Source organism: Lathyrus oleraceus, chromosome 5 (assembly GCF_024323335.1).
Source record: "Lathyrus oleraceus cultivar Zhongwan6 chromosome 5, CAAS_Psat_ZW6_1.0, whole genome shotgun sequence".
NCBI classification, from domain to species: Eukaryota; Viridiplantae; Streptophyta; class Magnoliopsida; order Fabales; family Fabaceae; genus Lathyrus; species Lathyrus oleraceus.
In genome coordinates, this window is record NC_066583.1 from 573975177 (window position 1) to 573997478 (window position 22302).

The following is a 22302-nucleotide window of genomic DNA, read 5'->3' on the forward strand; positions in this document are numbered from 1 at the left end:
ACCTCAAAAAGATTGAAGAAAAGATCTCGGGAAACCAAATATGATTTCCCCTGATATTCATACCAGTATTGAAATACTTGCATGAAGCCCCAGACACAAGGATGGAATTACAAAAGAGGATACAAAGATGATTAAGAACCTTCTTCTCGAAATGGGTTAGTGGAAGACGTACACCATAGATCCTGAAAGATACAAGCATAAAAGGGGACGAAATACCCCTCGAACTTGTGAAAAATCCTTTTTCGGTCATAATCAACGAGATTTTCCAATTGGAAGAAGCCCAAATTTATAAATGATAAAATGACATCTCCCCCTAAGACAAAAACATATTCATGCCAATGAACTTCAATAAATTGTTGTCAACAAAAGGTTTCAAGAATTTTTTTTCAGTTCAGCCTCAGCAGTAACATCAACAAAATACTCAGGATTTATTGGCTTATAAAGAAACTTATCTTGGTATTTTTGTATACTATCTTTAAGCAAAAAATGAGAAACTTTACTTCATAGCATAGTCAGAGAAGATGAACCTGAAGCAGATGAACGTTTGGCCTTCTTGCTCAAAACCGCGCCAGTGGATGCCTTGCTACAGTTAAAAATTTGATTTGAATCAAATTAAGCAGTCTTGAATCTCAATAAAGATGACTTGAATCACATGACCAATTAGATGTTAGTTGAGATCAATTCTGTCTATGTAGAATTTGTCACCAGTGGGGTTCAATCCCAGGACCTCCTTGAAATTGTACATGCCTTACCACTAGGCTAGAGAGGTTGTTGTTGAATGCTTATGCAATGAATAAATATTAACCTAAATCTTGATTAAGATAGATTGATGAATTAATTGAGTATTATACCTCCGTTTTGGACACGGCCGGATGCGTTAGAAAGATAACGTAAAGGGCTATTATTATTGTTCCATGTTATAAAATATTATGTGATTTATAAATGCCATGAATTTTATCATGATGAAAATTACATATCGTTGTTATATGGAAGGTGAAATAACATGATTAAAAACCTTACAAAGATGAGTGAGGAAACCTAGAAGAATAATTTGATTAATAACTTAGAAAGATAATCTAGGTTATGGAACACGTGAGATACATGTATGAGAATACGGTATTCATTCGTACGACGCTTATGTGAGGTCGTGGACGAATTGTTACCATGATTGAGAATGAGACGCATTGTATGGAACATGCCCTATTATTATTTGTGTATTATGGTGAATGAAGTCACCTATGATTGATGAATTTGTTATGGTTCGTGGAACCAATGTTTTGTGGAACCGATCATGTATTCAGAATGTGTGTTTTTCTGTGGTGGTACACATCTCTATTGGTATGCTTAGATGAGTAAGCATTGGGATGTGGGACCAATGATTCGAGCCTCAATTGGGTTTGAGCCCCAACCATGGCGGACATGGGGGAAAGGTGGACACCTATGTGGGTTAGAGTCCCATACGGTGAAAGATACCCTAGGTGGGTTAGAGTCCCATACGGGTGATGGTTCTTAAAAGTGGGTTTAAGTCCCATATGGGAACCGGATATCCACCGCGAAAGTCGAATCATACGGACATGCGTGAACCAAGCCTTGGCCTAGACGTAGGTCCGGTTGGGGATCGATGTTGCGTGAATCTTAATAATGATCGTGGTTGAGTTATGAGAACTCAGATGCATGTTGCCATACAATTGCGAGATAGTTTCCCCATCGCTCAAGTCTTCGTTCCCTTGTTGACTTGAGTTGGATATGAGTTGAATATCGATTAGAATACCCTGTAGAGCCGAGTGGACCCATAGGATAGGAGAACTCACTGAGATTATTATCTCATCCCATCATTGTTGTTATTTTTTTCAGGTAATTCTTTACAGGTTGAATCTAAGAGAAGCTGTTATGGATGTTTCAAGGGTTGCTGTTCATTATGATCTTCCGCTGTGGAGTTGTGTGCAATGCAGATATTGCACATAGTTCTTAGATTTTATTTTTTGGCATTATTGTATAACATGTTCCATTGATGTTTTTAGTTTGGACATGTGTATATATTAATGCCATTAGGCACTTATGTTGTGACAGTACCAAAATTTAACACTTGTATGATATTATTCTAGATATATATTATACGGGTTGTTACAGTTGGTATCAGAGCAGGTCGATTCTCGACCTAGCCTTGAAACATCATAAGTAAATCTATTCCTGCCTCATATTTGTGTTTAGCCAACATGATTCTTAATATCACTGTATATAGTATTGGGCCTGATCAACCTAATGCTATGTGCATGGTAGGTAGGATCATGGTTGAGCGACCACGAGGACTCCGAAGTGTGGGTGGAACTTGTGCTTTGAGAGTAGGCTCAAGCCAAGAGTTAGAAAGTAAGGAGAACCGGATAGCCCAGTTGAAGTTTCAGAGGCGTTGTGATTTGGGTATTATGGAATTGAAGAGTAGTATATCATTCAAGCGATTCTGCAGTGTTAACGAAGTTGAGAAATTGGGGAATTCTATCAGATGAGTTTGTCAGAAGTTTGAGGAATGAGTGAATTTGCTAGTGGAATAAGATGCACTCACTAATATGGAATAAGTATTGCGAGTGATTCTGTATGGTAAAGGAGGAAGGATGGTTATGTTACGCATATGTCATAAGGTCTGGAAGTGAGGTAGTGTATTAGTGTTTCAGTTTCTAAGGCCACTAAAATATTTTGGAAGAACAAGAGTACTTAATGGAATATATATATTTGGAATGGTACCTTGCAAGTACTTAAAGACTTGAGAAATAAGGACGTTCAGTTTTGTTGGGGGCCTAAGGTAGTGGTGAAGTCTAAGGAGAGACTCGAGGACATGGTTGTTTGTTCCAAGTGAAACATGTATGGACCAAATGGAGGTTAAAAGATAAACCAAGTATGTTCAGTTTTAGAAGGGAGATCGGATTTGAAATAGCTCGTCAGCGGTTCAGTGTTAGTAAGAGACCATTATGGAATGATGAGTTACCTAAAGATCAATTATAAGAGTTTGTGTTGGAGGCCGATAGCGCACATTATATAGTAATGGAAGCTCCAATGGGTTTTGGTTGTATGAGAACTGGTTGAGGATAAGAGCAATTAAGTTGGATTTAAGGACTTCTAGTAGAATGGTTTTGTAATTGGAACGGAGAGAATTACCATAGGGAGACAAGTGAACACCGAGTGCGGAAGTAGTGTGGATGTTGCAATACAACTGTTGTAATGGGGCACATTTTAGATAGAGGCGCAATGGGACCATTAAGATTCATTAAGACAAAGTTATGGGCGTGTAGTTGATGATTGTTCACATCGAGGATTTCTAGAGTATGTAGTGTGTAACACCCGAGGTCGGAGAGGCCGAAGAGTGGTTACATGTAACATCTGAGGGCGATGGAGTGGTTGTCGATGCATGATGCATGACAATGAGACACTCCTAGCAGCTTCTAGGGGAAAAACTGAATTCACATCGGAATGAGAGGGATCCTGAGGCTGTGCAGGTATGAGACTACATGGTTGAAAGAAGGCTTATAAGGATTAATTGGTACTACCTATATCAACAAGATGCATCTTCTTTTCGGTATCCTAACCAATAAGAACTCCATAGTTTAGCGTGCTTGACTTGGAGTAGTATTGGGATGGGTGACCTTCTGGGAAGTTTTCCTGAAAAGCGTGCGAGTGAGGACAAAACATGTTGAAAAAGGCCCGTGTTGATTTGTGGGGTTAGTTGATAATCCTGAAAGCAGTCTGGGGTGTTACATAGTGGAATAGAGGAAGTTAAACCTTGGTATTAAGAGGAGTATGTGATAACAACATTATGGACACAAGTAAGTGTAATGGATTCCTTGTCTTGAGATGGATATAAAGTAACATACCTTTTGTTGAACAGTGAGTCTTGTATTCTAAGAAGTTGAGGTGATGATAGCCAACAAAAGATAAGCTAAGCTAGAGCCTGTGGACTGAGTGTGGAATGTGGAATATTTTAGGTTGCAAGAGTTTATTGGGAGGCAATGAGGATTATTCGTGGGAAGTTATAGAGACAAGTAACCCCGGTATGATGAAGTGTGTAGTAGGTATTGGTTTAGAAGAAGATTCCAATCATAAGTGTGTGGCAATGATAAGGTTCATCTTAAGTGCATTTTATTTGGATTGAAAGAGTAATATTGGCTTATTGGAAGTCTGGTTGTTATTTATCTTCTTGAGAAGTATTTGGTTGGTTGGTTAGTCGTGGAGTATAAACATTCACACCATGTTGGAGCTAAGGATGTCCTAAATGTCATAAGTGTATCGTTGTGGATGTACAAATTGAGGATGGAGTTGCAAGTCACCACAAGTCAGATTGGTAGTTTTGAGATTGGGATTTCTGAAGGTGTAGTGCGTAGTTTGTCATCTGAGGAGATACCATGGAAGTCAGACGCGTGGGAAAACCAACCTAGTAGACCATTCTCAGTTTAAGCAAGTTTGGGAAGTACCACTTTTATGATTATGAATAACTGTACGGAACGGACTTGGAAGAGACCTAATAAGTGGTGATCTGGAAGAGATTAGCTAGGTATGTGGTATAAATTGATAAGGTGTGAAGTGGTTGGTCATGGTATGAAATTGATTAATTCATTCGGATTCATAGCCTTAGATGTAGACTCCCTGAGAGTGGTAATGGATGTGTAGAATGATACTCTATCCTACTGGAAGGATTCATGAGTTTTACTTCCCAGGAGGGACGCGAATCAGTTATTCCTAAAGTTAAACATGTAACTCGGACTGTATGTTAGTAAGGGCATGAGCTAAGATTATGGAAGATGGGACAGGATGATTGAGATGAATGATTTTGGATACAAAGTGATGTCATCTCTAGATATGTGTGAAGTATATTTTTGTGTGACTCTGTGAGGTGTATGGACACTCATAGTTATGTTCTAGATTGCTTAAGTTCCTTAGAAGTGGTGATTTGTTGATAATTTAAAGTTCCTTGACGGTGTTACCTTGTTAATGGCCAAGATTATGTGTCGGGAGAAATATTGAATGAATCAAAACCCTATGAGAGGATTTGATATGGAATATAGTAACCAGAACCGGATGTTGTCAAACTAATTTGGTTTAGCTGCATCGAACACATGATGAATTTGGATGTTATATGTTTTATGGTTGTAGCAATGTAACTCCTAAATACCTATCTTCTGATGAGTGTTGGTCTTATTCTACACTTTTGTGAGTCATCAAGGAAGTTATTCTACTAATGGAGGTCAGTGAGGTTCTAGTAACATTTTGGATAGTAGGCACCCTGAAAGGTAAGTGTGTTTCTTTAAAGATTGTTAGCTAAACAGTAGTGCCTAGGAATCCCAGGTGTTCCACTATTGGAATCAGAGTATCACAATGGAGGGTGACGAGAGAAAGAGCCCAATCAAGTCTATGGGGATCAGGGAGATAGTTACTCGTAAGAATGGAGGTAAGGATGAGAGTAAGATAATCCCGTGCTAATGGTTCTATCTTATTGGAGTAGTACGAGAGAAGGGAAACGATTGGAGTAGAGGCTTGCAGCATGTAGCATTATGCCAGGTGAAGTTTATAAGATTACCGGTAGATGGATTGCAAGTTTGTCACATTTGTTGAAGGAATAATAAGGGAAGAGTAGTCAATATTGTGTGGTTAAGGAATCAATAAATTTTCTTATGAAGAATTAATGAGTATTGATTAACCAAGTCAAGATAAGATGTTGTAATTATGTTTTGTGTAACTTAGTACAAGGAAGGGAAGTCATGGTTTCCGGGAAGAAAGTGACCCACTGACGTTGAGCGGTATATCGGATAAAATAAGTGAGAGCAAGTCTAAATGTTAATCCAACATCAGAATGAGATTGTGATGGAAATCAAGAAGTTTCGAAAGTCCATGAAAGAAGGAAAAATTGTTAGCAAAGACAAGTTAGAAGAATGAGTATGTCCGAGACTTGAAATAGAAGAGAAGTCAAGTGTTGGTCTAAGATGTTGATGCAAGGTTTGTTGGTTTATTGAGTGAAGGAAATTCGGGGGCGAATTTCAATTTAAGGGGGGGAGAATGTAATATCCCATATTCCCTTTGTGCTCTAAATGTTGTCAATTGGGACCAATAGAGTAACCGGTGAACTCTGAAGGGATTAATTATTCTCTGAAGGGATTAATTATTAATAAAGAGATAGACCAATGTTAATAAGTACAAGAGAGGACATCAAAACTCACTTTCTGGGCAGTTTCGTGAGTGGTTAACCGGTTAACACTGAAACAGAATTAAATTTTCTGTATGTGCAGAATTTGTCACCAGTGGGGTTCAAACCCAGGACCTCCTTGAAACTGTACATGCTTTACCACTAGGCTAGAGAGGTTGTTGTTGAATGCTTATGCAATGAATAAATATTAACCTAAATCTTGATTAAGATAGATTGATGAATTAATTGAGTATTATACCTCCGTTTTGGACACGGCCGGATGCGTTAGAAAGATAACGTAAAGGGCTATTGTTATTGTTCCATGTTATAAAATATTATGTGATTTATAAATGCCATGAATTTTATCATGATGAAAATTACATATCGTTGTTATATGGAAGGTGAAATAACATGATTAAAAACCTTACAAAGATGAGTGAGGAAACCTAGAAGAATAATTTGATTAATAACTTAGAAAGATAATCTAGGTTATGGAACATGTGAGATACATGTATGAGAATACGGTATTCATTCGTACGGCGCTTATGTGAGGTCGTGGACGAATTGTTACCATGATTGAGAATGAGACGCATTGTATGGAACATGCCCTATTATTATTTGTGTATTATGGTGAATGAAGTCACCTATGATTGATGAATTTGTTATGGTTCGTGGAACCAATGTTTTGTGGAACCGATCATGTATTCAGAATGTGCATTTTTCTGTGGTGGTACACATCTCTATTGGTATGCTTAGATGAGTAAGCATTGGGATGTGGGACCAATGATTCGAGCCTCAATTGGGTTTGAGCCCCAACCATGGCGGACATGGGGGAAAGATGGACACCTATGTGGGTTAGAGTCCCATACGGTGAAAGATACCCTAGATGGGTTAGAGTCCCATACGGGTGATGGTTCTTAAAAGTGGGTTTAAGTCCTATATGGGAACCGGATATCCACCGCGAAAGTCGAATCATACGGACATGCGTGAACCAAGCCTTGGCCTAGACGTAGGTCCGGTTGGGGATCGATGTTGCGTGAATCTGAATAATGATCGTGGTTGAGTTATGAGAACTCAGATGCATGTTGCCATACAACTGCGAGATAGTTTCCCCATCGCTCAAGTCTTCGTTCCCTTGTTGACTTGAGTTGGATATGAGTTGAATATCGATTAGAATACCCTGTAGAGCCGAGTGGACCCATAGGATAGGAGAACTCACTGAGATTATTATCTCATCCCATCATTGTTGTTATTTTTTTCAGGTAATTCTTTACAGGTTGAATCTAAGAGAAGCTGTTATGGATGTTTCAAGGGTTGCTGTTCATTATGATCTTCCGCTGTGGAGTTGTGTGCAATGCAGATATTGCACATAGTTCTTAGATTTTATTTTTTGGCATTATTGTATAACATGTTCCATTGATGTTTTTAGTTTGGACATGTGTATATATTAATGCCATTAGGCACTTATGTTGTGACAGTACCAAAATTTAACACTTGTATGATATTATTCTAGATATATATTATACGGGTTGTTACACTTTTATAATGTAAATGCTCAAACAAAATTTAATTCAAATGCTTTTTAATGTGAATGCAAAGTTGTTTTTAATGCACACAAATAATGATGATGCATGAATGTATGAAAGATGCAGGTGAATGCAATGAACGAATAACATAAAGTCAAACTGATTCATTGAATGATTTAGCAATTAAGAGATGAATGCACAAACACAACGCATACACAAACATATATAAATCATACAACACACATAGGCAAAAGAATAAATACTCTGGTGCATATGCAAAAGAGATAAAGAAGGGTTGAAATGATCATACCAATTTAGAAGATCTAAGCTTAACTTGTTGATTACGATACCAAATGGAAATCAACAATAAGGATAACATAAGCTTTAAACACTAACAGTCAATTACGAATTGGATAGAACTCCTATTGCACGTCTAAAGAATAATTCCATACTCTTCTTCATAAGGCTTCAGATGAACTTTGAAACGACAATACTATGATCATTATTGATTGACACAATTTGTCAATGACAAATCACTAATTCAACTCTTGGACGATTGATAAGCACTTCAAGTACATTCCTAAAATCTGTCATAGTTGGTTGAAACTCCGGAAAATCATTGCCAATAGTCACAAAAATTGCCTTCATCTTCTTTTTACAACAACCTTAGAAGACTGGGTCACTAGAAGATTGTTTTGTTTTCTTCTCCTTTTCTCATAATACTTTCCAGCATATTGTAGTGTGAATGCATGACTTTCAAATTAGGATCAATCCAGAAATAACCTTTAAGAAACAGTGTCACAAACATACTGCACATATCTCAAAAATATTTTTAGTTCAATCTTGTATGAACCAAAACTAAGAGAACATCAAACGTATAATTAATGCCTTAAAGGAAATTCTAGTAAGGTTTTACTTTGAATTAATCTATGTAATGCATTACAATGAATAATCAAACACAAGTAACTCAATGTAGTTTCATTGGGATTCATTGAATTTCATAAGCTTCCAAAATGTTTGAGAAAACTCATCTAGGATTGAAGGAACCATATCCTCAACTTTTGGTGTCGCTGGATTTTGATCAAAAGTTGGGCTCTGATACCAATTGTTGGGTGAAAATATGGAAACAACAATTTCTAGAAGGGGGGGGGGGGGAGGGTTGAATAGAGCAAAAAAAACTTTTTAGACAATTTGAAAAACTTTTTAGGTCCCATATAACGAAATTGGAGATTTTAAGAAGTGCGGAAGCAAAATATAAAACGAGGGTTTGGAAGCATCTCAATGAATCAATTGTTGGTATAAGCCCTAGAGGCCAATAATTTTGGTACTTGTATCGAATTATTTATTAATAATAAAAGGTTTTTTCTTTATTATGTTTGTTTACTAAAGTCCATAGAATAGCTAGTCCGTTTAATGTATCAAGTGTGACTTAATCATGAGATCACATTAAACATAAGGACACTATTCTTAAAGTATACGTAGTCGAGCTTTATTTTGAAGTGGGATAACATTAAAGCATTAAGACTATTATGTATATAGATTGATGATCACATCTCACGGATCATGGATAAGGAGTTATCAAGTCTTAAACATAGGTATGAATATTAAGAGTAATATTTATATTATATTGACCCGCTATGAGAATACTATATAGAATGTTATGCAAAGTGTCATAAGTTATTCTCATGGTGATAATGGTGTATACCACCCTTCGATCTGAAACCATTATGGATCCTAGATGTAGAGTTGAGTGTCTTATTACTGATCAAACGTTGTCCGTAACTGGATGACCATAAAGACAGATGATGGGTACTCCACGAAGCATGCTAAGGGACATGAGTGACCTAGATGGAATTTGCCCATCCCGCGTAACAGGATAAATGTCTATGGGCCCAATATTGAACTGGACAAGGATGACACGGTCTATGCCTTGTGTTCAATATAGACATAAGGGCAAAAGAGTAATTGTACACATAAGTATTATCACAAAAGGATTTGTCAGATCACATGACATTTTTGTGTCTTGGGTAGCAGTGATGTGTTGCTAGATATCGCTCACTGTTTATTATGTTAAATACGTGATTTAATATAATTTCCAATGTCGTGAAAACCTACAGGGTCACACACAAAAGGACGGATTGATGAGAGATAGAGTAACTAAGGAACACCGTAAGGTACGATGCACTTAAGTGAATTGTAGAACATCGTAAGGTACGGTGTAATTAAGTAGAATACGAACTATGGTAAGGTACCACACGCTTAAGTGATTTTGGCATATTATAAGATATGGGCCACATACGCTTAAGTGGGCTTTTTAGCTTATAGCCCACATAAGTTGTTCTATAAATATAACCCTTGTGCAGAAGCATTTGAGTAGTTACAATTTTGTTTCTCTCTCTCTCCCTCTCTCTCTCTCTCTCTCTCTCACACACACACACACACACACACACACACATACACATACACACTCAAAGCCTTCATTCGTAGCAGCTAGCACTGAGATTGAAGGAATCCGTTCGTGTGGACTGAGTAGAGGTGTTGTCATCGTTCAACGTTCGTGATCGCTCTACATATCTGCATTAAAGGTTTCAATCGTCGCAAGAGGTAACGATTCTATCACTGATCATGCCCATTCGTAAGGATCACTAAAGGAGAAAATTTTAAATTCCGCTGCATTTTGGATCGCTATTCTCCTTCAGTGGTATCAGAGCCACTTACGAAACCATGCATCTGATAGCTGTTTATTTTTTGTATTAATATGATTAAAAGACACAATGAATCAAAGAATAAACGAGTAATTAAATTTGGCATCATGTGTGTACTATTTGGATGATTGATGTTGACTATGCTTCGGAATCCGACATTAGTATGGTGAAGCAACGATACATCGATCATCCATATGTTACACAATTGAGATCGATCAAGTTATATATATGATATAAGTAATCCTAATGTAAAATACGGTATATATGATATACTGTTTCTGTTTCGTTCATTCAAACACTTAATGGTTATTTTCCTTTGAGCGATCAATGGTCGTTTGCTTCTTGATTCGACATTAGTATGGTGAAGCAATGACCTGTTGATCAATCATACTGAATCAACAATCGAGGTGTGTTTGACGGTCTGAAATTGGTGCATTAGGGTTAATGATGACACAAGGGTTGTGTTGTCAAAGAGTTATGTGAATTGAGGGCCTGTTGGATCGCTTCTGTTGATAGTTTCAAAGCGCTGATTTTGGCCGCGTGACGTTCGTGATGGGCCTGTGACGTTCGTGATGGGCCTGTGACGGTCGTGACATGCTTTGTGACGGTCGTCACATTCACAAAGTCTGTATTCTCTGTTTTTCTGTTTTGTGACCGGGCAGCGGAACCCCAGCTAACTCTGCGTAGTGTGATCGGCCGCCGTAATTTAATTTGGTTTTAATTAATTAAAAGAATTAAAATTAATAATAATAATGTGTTTATTATTATTGTCTTGTGGTGATCGGTTATGTCCTTAGTTTTACTTTATTTTGTTTTGGGATTTTAAAATACGACCTGCGTGTCGTACCTCTCTTTTAATCTCTTAATGTAACTTCTTTTCTCATCTCACTCCCTCGTATGTAAAACGAGTTTCTTGTATGTAATGTAATATCATGAAGAAAGAGAAGAATTCAATATCAAAGGAGGACAACATTGAAGATCTTGCTTGGAGAAGCTTAGATCGTTATTAGGTTAGCTTAGGTTCTCTCATTGGTTTGGGAGAACAATTGCGCTAGGGGCCATAATTGTTTCATTATGTATGTTGATGCATGTGAATGTATGTTGATGCATGTGAGAGACGATTTATATGATAAATAAGCCGGTGAGATCAGAATAATTGAAAATTCCCTCTAATTAAATATTAAGTTTATGCTTTCCAAGTTTTAGCACTCATCAAGACTAGTATCAGATAATGTAAGTTTCGCCTATGCGAGGTGCATGTTCTATATTAGTAAGGTGCGATGGGATAATTGTAATATCCAATTGTTAAAACAATGGGTCAAACTTAACTAAACAAATTATAATAAGATTATATATGTTTAGAAGTAAGAGTAGGAAATGATCCATGTGATGGATTGGAATAAGAAGTTACTCACCCAACTAAAATATTCGAGAGTTGTATTAGATATAATTGGAAGGAGTTCCTACCTAAATAACCTAATTTTGTGTAATCCACCTACACGGACTTAAAACAAAGTGAAATGTGGATCTCGACCCACTAGAAAATCATCCAACGGGATTTTCCGAATCATATGGTGAGGGTCATTTATTTTGAGTAAAATAGTGGGAGCATATTTAATTAAAGGCCTAATTAAATATGTTATTGATACTTATATTTTCATTATTTTCATGTAGATTACCATGACAACAAACACCTCTAACAACATTTTGCGATCAATCCTTGACAAGGAAAAATTGTCCGGGACAAATTTTCTGGATTGACACCGAAATCTGAGGATTATCCTCAAACATGATAGAAAGCAGTATGTCTTGGAGAAACCTGTTCCTGAAGAGGAACCTCCTAGTTCTGCACCTAAGGCAGAAAGAAATGCTTATAAGAAGCATGTAGATGATGCCAATGAAACTGCTTGTCTCATGCTAGCTACCATGAACTCAGAGTTGCAAAAGCAACATGAGAACATAGCAACGTTCGATATGATCGAACACCTAAAGATGCTCTATTAAGAGCAAGCAAGGCATGAAAGGTTTGAAGTTTCAAAAGCCCTTTTTCAAGGCAAGTTAGTTGAGGGAGCCCCTGTAGGTCCCCATGTGCTCAAGATGATTAGGTATATGGAAAACCTTGAGAGGTTGGGTTTTCCCCTCGGAAAGGAACTTGCGACTGATTTGATCTTGCAATCGTTGCCAGATAGATTCAGTCAATTTGTCCTAAATTTCAATATGAATGATATGGAAAAATCTCTTCCTGAACTGCTAGCCATGTTAAGAACTGCTGAGCAAAATCTGAAGTCAAAAGGGAAGTCCATTATAATGATCGGAAATGGAAAGAGACAGAACAAAAGACCCACCAAGTAGGGTGATAAAGGGAAAGGCAAGGAAGTTGCCAAACCCAAACCCACTGTTATTGCTTTGAAGCATAGTAGAGGCTGTTAGATGCCCAAAAGTGCTTATTTGAGCTATCTAATATGGGCATCTTTCACTCCTTTTTGTCGTTAAAGTGTTCGAAACCGCCTTTGCCTTTGATGATTTGCAATACAATGTTAAATAATCTTGGTACCTTTAATTTGTGTGTTATTGTGCAGAAATTAGGCATGAAAGAATAGAAAACAAAGGCACAAGAATGATGGCAAAGGGACCAAGAAAGGAAGCATTCACCAGCATTCTCTCTAGGCGAGTGATGTAGCGAAGCGCTCGCTAGGCGAGCACTCAGCGACCTGCCATCGAACATCCCCAGAATTTTACAGTAGCAAAGTCAGCAAACTCGCCTAGCGAAGGAAGTAGCGAACACTCCCAGACTTGGCTAAAAGCACAACTAGTACTTACTCGCTAGGCGAGCCACTAGCGAGCTTCCAGCGAGCATTCCAGTAGCAAATCCTCCAAAACTCGTTGGAGCGAAGGAGGAAGCGTTGGCTTCGCCTAGCGAAGGTTTCTTCGCCTAGCGAACAAGCAATCTGGACTTAGATATTTTCTTATGGGCGCAGGTGCCTCTGGTGCCTATTTTGGGGCTCGCTAGGCGAACCATTATGCTCGCCTAGCGACCATGACAGCACTTGACCCAGTACTATAAGTAGCAGGGGCTACTTCTTGGAAAGGGGACTTAGAACTTTTTTACTTAGATATTTTCAGCATTTCTTGGGATCATGTTTTTGTAACCTAGAAACACATTTTTCTTCATTTTTCTTCATCTCTTAACAATATTCCACAAAAAGAAGGTGGATTCCCATCCAATCTCGATTCTTCGACTCGGATGTTGATCAACCTTAAACCGAAACTTATTGTACAAGCTACCATGAAAATGAGTAGCTAAGTCCTTCATTTTGTCAAGGTTAGATGTAGATGATCATAAGCTTTGTATGTAAATGGGATGATCTTCATTTGTAAACTCTTTAATGATGAATGTATGGTGAAAACTTTGTTTTATTGAAAACTCTTTGTGTTGGTTTATGATCGAGAGATGTTTACCAACTCTTTACCTAGGTTTTCATCCAATCTTGTTTGTTAGCTAGAGATAGTAATGCATGATTTTGTTCACCATAAAGTTGAACCAAAAAGTTGTCATTTTAATAGATTGTGTGAGAGATCAACAATGGATCAAAATGGGAAAACCCACAATGTGTGTTAGAGATAAACACATTGGGAGGACTTTGTGAAATAGTTTATCATCTAAAGGAGTTTATGAGTTTTGTTGATTAAACATATGCATGCAAAGTAATTGTCGAACCCTAACTTTGACAATATTTCTCGAATAGAAAAACCAAAACTTTTACCGCACTTTCTTACACTTTTAGGCAAGCTACTGTGACTAAAACCAAAACCCCCCCTTGTTACTACGAGTTAAGAATTAAAACAACTGTCGAACGGCGACGATATCTCACAATCCCTGTGGAGACGATAACAAAAACCCGACACTTAATTCTACAACCAACAAAATGGCGCCGTTGCCGGGGATTGTGAATTGATATTGCGAGCATCGCAATTGTTGCTAAAATTTTAACTTTTGAATTTTTGACTTGTGATTGTTAATTTGTTTGGTTTAGTGTGCAGATTTCATTTTATGCGAGGGCAGGTTCCTGAGGACCAACTTCTTTTTGATCCCGAGATCGAAAGAACCGCAAGGAGACTGAACAGCAGAACGAGACGAAGGAGGCAACAAGATAGACAACGACAAGAGCAAGGAGAAGGTTCTTCTACAACACACACACCACCATTCATACCTATCATGGATCCACCACAACCACCACCCGCTTCCACACCATGTGTCAACAGTCCAAGGAATACCGCTCAATTTGCCAACCACACGGGAAGGCAAGCCGAGATGAAGACGGGAACTCTTAACTTGCTATACGGGAGTCCATTCACCGGAATGGACCATGAAGACCCCTTTGCTTTTCTCACCAAATTTTACGAGATAGCATGGGGGGGGGGGAGTTGATCAAGCTCAAGAGATACCGTTGTTCAAAAGATTATTTCCTCATGCTTTGCTTGGCAAAGCCAAAGATTGGTACTTGGATCAAACATCTGCAGTCATGACGGATTGGAACGTGTTGGAAGAGAAGTTCATTGAAAGATTTTTCTCCCATAACCGGTTCATGGAATCCAAGACGGCTATCTCCGTGTTTTCGCAAGGAACCAATGAATCATTGAATGAGGCATGGGAAAGATTTAAATCCATGCTTCGGAAGTGCAAAGGGCATGGTTTTGACGAATTGACTCAAATCCACATTTTCAAGAATGGCCTTCAACCAAATTGCAAGACTTTGTTGGATGCTACCTCGGGTGGTTCTTTGTTGTCTAAAAGTGCCGAAGAAGCTACAGATATTATTAACCGTATGGCTCTAAATGACCTCCAAAGTCAAAGTAGAGGCAACACTTTAAAGAAACCGGGAGTGCTAGAACTTGGGACAAACGATGTTATCCTTGCCCAAAACAAACTCATTTCACAACAAGTCGAACTCTTAACTCAACAAATAAAAGAGTTGAGAGAGCCTTCAAAAGCTAAACAAATAGCTTGTTGTGAACTTTGCAAAGGTGAGCATGACACCGGGTTTTGTCCACCTCCCGGGTTCGAAGAAGTGAATTACATGGCAAACCAACGAGACTACCAACCGAGGCAACAACAAGAACAACAACCGTATCAACCACATCCTCAAAATCAACAACAACACTTTCAAGGGAACCAAGGCTTCCAACCAAGGGGCAACTATCACCATAACCAAGGTTATGGGGGTGGTTCTTCTAGCCGTCAAAATCCTCCCCAAAATCCTTACCAACCTCAACCACCGTCGGTCGTGACTTCAAAGTTAGAAGAGACATTGACACAATTTATGCAAATGTCAATGGCTAATCAAAAGAACACCGATGCGGCAATCCAAAATCTCGAAACTCAAGTCGGACAACTTGCTAAACAACTAGCGGAACAACAAACCGGACCATCTTTTTCGGCGAACACGCAAACAAATCCAAAAGAGTATTGTAAAGCGATAACGACGAGAAGTGGGAAGGAGTTAATTAGTGAGAGTAAAAAAAGTGATGAGAGTTTGGAGTCCTATGAGGGCTAAGTTTGTTTTATTTTTCATGTTATGTTTTATTTTATTGTATTTTCAGATATGTAGTATTTTGTCCCCCCCACACATTTTTAAATTTTTGAAGTAATGGTTATTATTTAGGTTTTAAATTATTGTGTTTGGTTTAAATTTCTTTTGTTTTAATAAATTTTTGGTTGATAAGTTTCAAACCTTCTAGATTGGTTGCTCCTCAAAGAAGTATCCAATGAAGGTGCATCCGAGCTTGGATGGCAATGATAAAAATAAACAAGCGAATAATGCTAAGGTACATGGTTACCTCCGGTAAGAATTTTAGAATGCATTAAGAACTTTACTCTTTTTGTAATTGAATATTGTTCTTTTTGCAACATAATTGAATGAATGATTCATCTAGGACTTAAAACCACTAATTGTGAGGAAACCTCCATTGTATACTTAAATGATGGATTCTAATAAACTTTGTTGATTCATTTGATTCATGCTTTGTCTTTTATTATTGTGAATTTGTGGAAGCAATTAGAAATGATCAAGGAGCTTGTTTTCTTATGAGCACAACCAGTTCCAAATACAATTTACCCGTGAGCAGAGAGAGTATTCGTGAACCCCTTTGAGCTTAAACAGTTGAATCTCTGCTTGAAATAGGCGAGATGTCAAATTCTTTTTTCTTAACCCTGAAATTTTTGATAATTGTTCTTTTGCCGTAAAAAGTCAAGAGCATTCACTTAGGGTGAGTAAAAGATAAGTTGGGGAGAACGAAAATGAGAATCGGTAAGTGCCATAACTCTTGAAAAACCGAGCAAGCATTGAAAGAAAAAAATTAGAAAAGAGAAACATCTGTTTTGTGTATACAATGTGAAAATAAAAAGAAAAAGAAATAAAGAAAATGAAAATGAATGCTTGCTTGGAAGAAAAATAGTGAAAAACAAAAAGATTGAGTTGTGAAATAAGAGTTGTGAAGGTTTCAAATGAGAAATAAGTGGAACGAAGTTGAGATGTGTAAATAGCTTGTACAGTGAATGTCTCTTTTGCATCGGCAAGTTCGTTTTCAATGGACTTAGATATGACCCTTGTTTGTAAACCTAACCAAGCTACAATCGGAAAAGTCCTTAGTGATCTTCGTGCTTCCGCATTTCCATTTTTAATTGATTAGACATTGTATGAATTGAATTGATTTCTTCATTGTTTTTTGGAGAGTGAAATTATCCTCGCGGTTGCAAACGCGTAATTTCTTCAATCCTTATTCGAAGAGGAGAGATAGGGTGATTCATTCAGGATAACATTGTTGTAGATTGATACATATTTTTCATTGCTATAAAGTTTTAGTTCTTGTGTATTATGTTATTCTAACCGTTGGGAACTTGTGTCTAGTTGATTCTCTTGTGTTTGAGCCGTTTTATCCGATTTCGGAGAAACCTTTTTCTTTAAGCAAATCCTCTTGTCCTTCAAGAGGCATACTTTGCTTGAGGACAAGCAAGAATCTAGTTGGGGAGAGTTGTTAGATGCTAAAAAGTGCTTATTTGAGCTATCTAATATGGGAATCTTTCACTTCTTTTTCTCGTTAAAGTGTTCGAAACCGCCTTTGCCTTTGACGATTTGCAATACAATGTTAAATAATCTTGGTACCTTTAATTTGTGTGTTATTGTGCAGAAATTAGGCATGAAAGAATAGAAAACAAAGGCACATGAGTGATGGTAAAGGGACCAAGAAAGGAAGCATTCACCAGCATGCTCGCTAGGCGAGTGATGTAGCGAAGTGCTCACTAGGCGAACACTCAGCGAGCTGCCAGCGAACATCCCCAGAATTTTACAGTAGCAAAGTCAGCAAACTCGCCTAGCGAAGGAAGTAGCGAACACTCCCAGACTTGGCTAAAAGCACAGCTAGTACTTACTCGCTAGGCGAGCCACTAGCGAGCTTCCAGCGAGCATTCCAGTAGCAAATCCTCCAAAACTCGCTGGAGCGAAGGAGGAAGCGTTGGCTTCGCCTAGCGAACAAGCAATCTGGACTTAGATATTTTCTTCTGGGCGCAGGTGCCTCTGGTGCCTATTTTGGGGCTCGCTAGGCGAACCATTATGCTCGCCTAGCGACCATGATAGCACTTGACCCAGTACTATAAGTAGCAGGGGCTACTTTTTGGAAAGGGGATTTAGAACTTTTTACTTAGATATTTTCAGCATTTCTTGGGATCATGTTTTTGTAACCTAGAAACACATTTTTCTTCATTTTTCTTCATCTCTTAACAATATTCCACAAAAAGAAGGTGGATTCCCATCCAATCACGATTCTTCGACTCAGATGTTGACCAACCTTCAACCGAAACTTGTTGTACAAGCTACCATGAAAATGAATAGCTAAGTCCTTCATTTTGTCAAGGTTAGATGTAGATGATCATAAGCTTTGTATGTAAATGGGATGATCTTCATTTGTAAACTCTTTAATGATGAATGTATGGTGAAAACTTTGTTTTATTGAAAACTCTTTGTGTTGGTTTATGATCGAGAGATGTTTACCAACTCTTTACCTAGGTTTTCATCCAATCTTGTTTGTTAGCTAGAGATAGTAATGAATGATTTTGTTCTTTATAAAGTTGAACCAAAAAGTTGTCATTTTGATAGATTGTGTGAGAGATCAACAATGGATCAAAATGGGAAAACCCACAATGTGTGTTAGAGATAAACACATTGGGAGGACTTTGTGAAATAGTTTATCATCTAAAGGAGTTTATGAGTTTTGTTGATCGAACATATGCATGCAAAGTGATTGTCGAACCCTAACTTTGACAATATTTCTCAAATAGAAAAACCAAAACTTTTACCGCACTTTCTTACACTTTTGTGCAAGCTACTGTGACTAAAACCAAAACCCCCCCTTGTTACTACGAGTTAAGAATTAAAACAACTGTCGAACGGCGGCGATATCTCACAATCCATGAGAAGACGATAACAAAAACCCGACATTTAATTCTACAACCAACAGAGGCATAGCAAAGGAAGACATCTGCTTCCATTGCGGTAAGACCGGACACTAGAAGAGAAACTGCCCAAAGTACCTGGAAGATAAGAAGAATGGAGTAGAGACTTCAACTTCATGTATTTTTGTTATTGAAATTAATTTATCTACTTCTGCATCATGGGTATTAGATATTGGATGCGGTTCTCACATTTGTACCAATGTACAGGGGCTAAAAAGGAGTAGAGATTTGACAAAAGGTGAAGTTGACCTACGAGTTGGCAATGGAGCAAAGTTTGCTGCTTTAGCCGTAGGAACTTATGTATTGACTTTACCTAGTGGTTTAATAATTCAGTTAGAGAACTGTTATTATGTACCTGCAATTAGCAGGAATATTATTTTCGTTTCTTGTTTGGACAAGTTTGGTTTTTCATTTATAATAAAGAACAATTATTGCTCAATTTATTTTCTGATGAAACAGTCAATAATGACATTGAATCATTGGATACTTCCTTCTCCTCTCGACTTAACATCAATGAAAGACCTTCTCAAACTCAAACTCAAACTTCTGGTTCTTGTTCTAGGGGAAGAAGATTCAACAAGAAAGAAGTAGCAGTAAAGAATTCGTCAACATTACCATTGGATGTTATGCTGAGTTTAACACCAAAGAAGAGAAAAGAGATATCTTCTGAAACTCAAACAACTTCGGATGAAACTTAAACCAAGAAAAGAAAAGAACACTACCGTTTTCATCGAAGAAGAAGCTTCTAGAATGTTGGTAGAAAGACACTTGAAATTCATTTGTTTCCTTTTCTTTTCAGTTGTTTCTTTAGGAAGAATAATTAGAAATTTAGTTGCCATGTTATGATGCTATATTTCAAGTTTCTCTTGTTGATTGATAGTTATTGCTTGTTGTGGAGTTTAATAGAATATATGTGATAAATCATGCAATTCTGTTACTAGTATAATATGTCCTTAGAAGTTTAGATAAGTTTCAAACCTTAGAGATAAAAGTAGGGGTAAAGTTAGATTGATAGAAATGGAATCTAAACTATTGTTAACAAGGAGTACAAGAATATTATGAATTTAAAAAGAGTAGGAGCTCTCATTATAATCCTAAAATTTGTTGAACAATATATTTTTATTAATGTCACTAGTACTTATGCACTTTAGATTAGGTAAGCAAAATATTTTAACTTAATTTTTTTTGGGAAGATTTAGAAGGTTTATTTTAAGATATACTCTAATGAGAAGATTTTTCTTAGAGGAGATTTAAATGGACAAGTAGGAGCATAACAAGATTTTTTTTATTAAAACTATAATTTCTATCGTCAAATTAAAAAGCACAAGGAGAATAATCATTGAAAAAGTTCAGTAATAGTGAGACGGTTGGACCAGAAAACATACATATTGAAGTGTGGAAAATTCTTGGAAATAGAGGTATTGAGTGGCTCACCAAATTTTATTATGAAATTATGATACCAAAACAAATTTTAGATGAACAAAGAATAATCACTTTAGTTTCAATTTATCAGAAGAGGGGGAACATACAAAATTGTGCAAGTTATAAGGTTATTAAACTTATAACCTCCTTCATATCCTTATCAATATCCTTGAGGGAATCATGAGGTACCTAGTAACTTTTGGCACATTCAGAAAAGTGTTCAGATGGCCAAAATCGTTGACATCGTTCCATGCAACTTGTTCGCTCATCAGTAGTATAAGACACGATGCAAAACTCCTAGTGAGTCAGAAGAGTAAGAGGTTTGGCTAGAAAGTAATTAAACTTAAAATATTTTCATTTGTCAATGTAGACCTTGAAAACTCAGTTTCGAACACAGTAGATGGAAACAAGCTCGTGGCCAACAACAACATTCGAAGCAAGACACACCTAAAACATATTGAAGAAAAGATCTCGGGAAGCCAAATCTGATTTCCCATGATATTCGTACCCGTATTGAAATACTTGCACGAAGCCCCAAACACAAGGATAGAGTTGCGAAGGGGGATACGAAGATGAGCTTTTACACACAAGCTCATTATACAAGTTAACTTAGAGAACAAGCTAACTTAAACATTTGTGCATAACAAATAGACCCAATTCAACATGCTAAAAGTCCTAGCCTACTTCGACTACAACATGTGAACAAACTTCGATGCATGCTAACAACCCTGTATGATTGTCAAACCAAGAAGCTAGCCTTTGACCATATTAGAGTTTGATTCAATATATCACAACACGTCTAAAGAATATTGTTAGACTCTTCTTCATAAGGCTTCATATGAACTTCGAAACGACAATACTATGATCATTATTTATTGACACAAATTTTCAATCCCGAATCACTAATTCAACTCTTGGACGATTGATAAGCACTTCATGTACATTCCTCGAATCTGTTATATTTGGTTGAAACTCCATAAAATCATTGCCAATAGTCACAAAAAATTCTTTCATCTTCTTTTTACAGCGACCTTGGAAGACTAGGTTACTAGAAGATGCTTTTGTTTTCTTCTCCCTTTCTCATAATACTTTCCAGCATATTGTAGTATGAATGCATGACTTTCAAATTATGATCAATCCGGAAACAACCTTTAAGAAATGGTGTCACAAACTTACTGCACATATCTCAAATAATTTTTAGTTCAATCTTGGATGAACCAAAACTTAGAGAACATCTTAAGTATATTTAATGCCTTGAAATAAATTCTAGTAAGGTTTTACTTTAAATTAATCTATGTAATGCATTGCAATGAATAATCAAACACAAGTAAATTAATGTAGTTTCATTGGGATTAATTGAATTGCATAAGCTTCCAAAACGTTTGAGAAAACTCGTCTAGGATTAAAGGAACCACATCCTCAACTTTTGGAGTCGCTAGACTTTGATCAAAAGTCGGGCTCTGATACCAATTGTTGAGTGAGAATATGGAAACAACAATGTCTATAAGGGGGGGGGGGGGGAGGGGTTGATTAGACCCAAAAAAACTTTTAGACAATTTGAAAAACATTTTAGGTCTCATAAAACGAAATTGGAAATTTTAAGAGTTGCATAAGCAAAATAAAAAACTAGGGCTTGGAAGCATCTCAATGAATTAATGTCATACGAAATGGCACATGATGATCCCTTAAGACTGATACACCATAAACCTAAGCTTATACATTAAATTGTTATAAGTATGGTCTAACCTATATGGTATACAATCAATGCAATCTTAAAAATATGCAACATAAAATATGAATAAAAATGCCTGTAAAGTAAAAGGATATGGAAAAGGAAAGATACACATAAACATATAGTGCATAAACATTTTTCCTCACTTTTCCTAATGCACACTTCAATGGATGATGCCTGTAAGACCCCAATTTTGACCCTAAGATCCCTCATGCTATCTCATCATATGCATTGGCATTGGG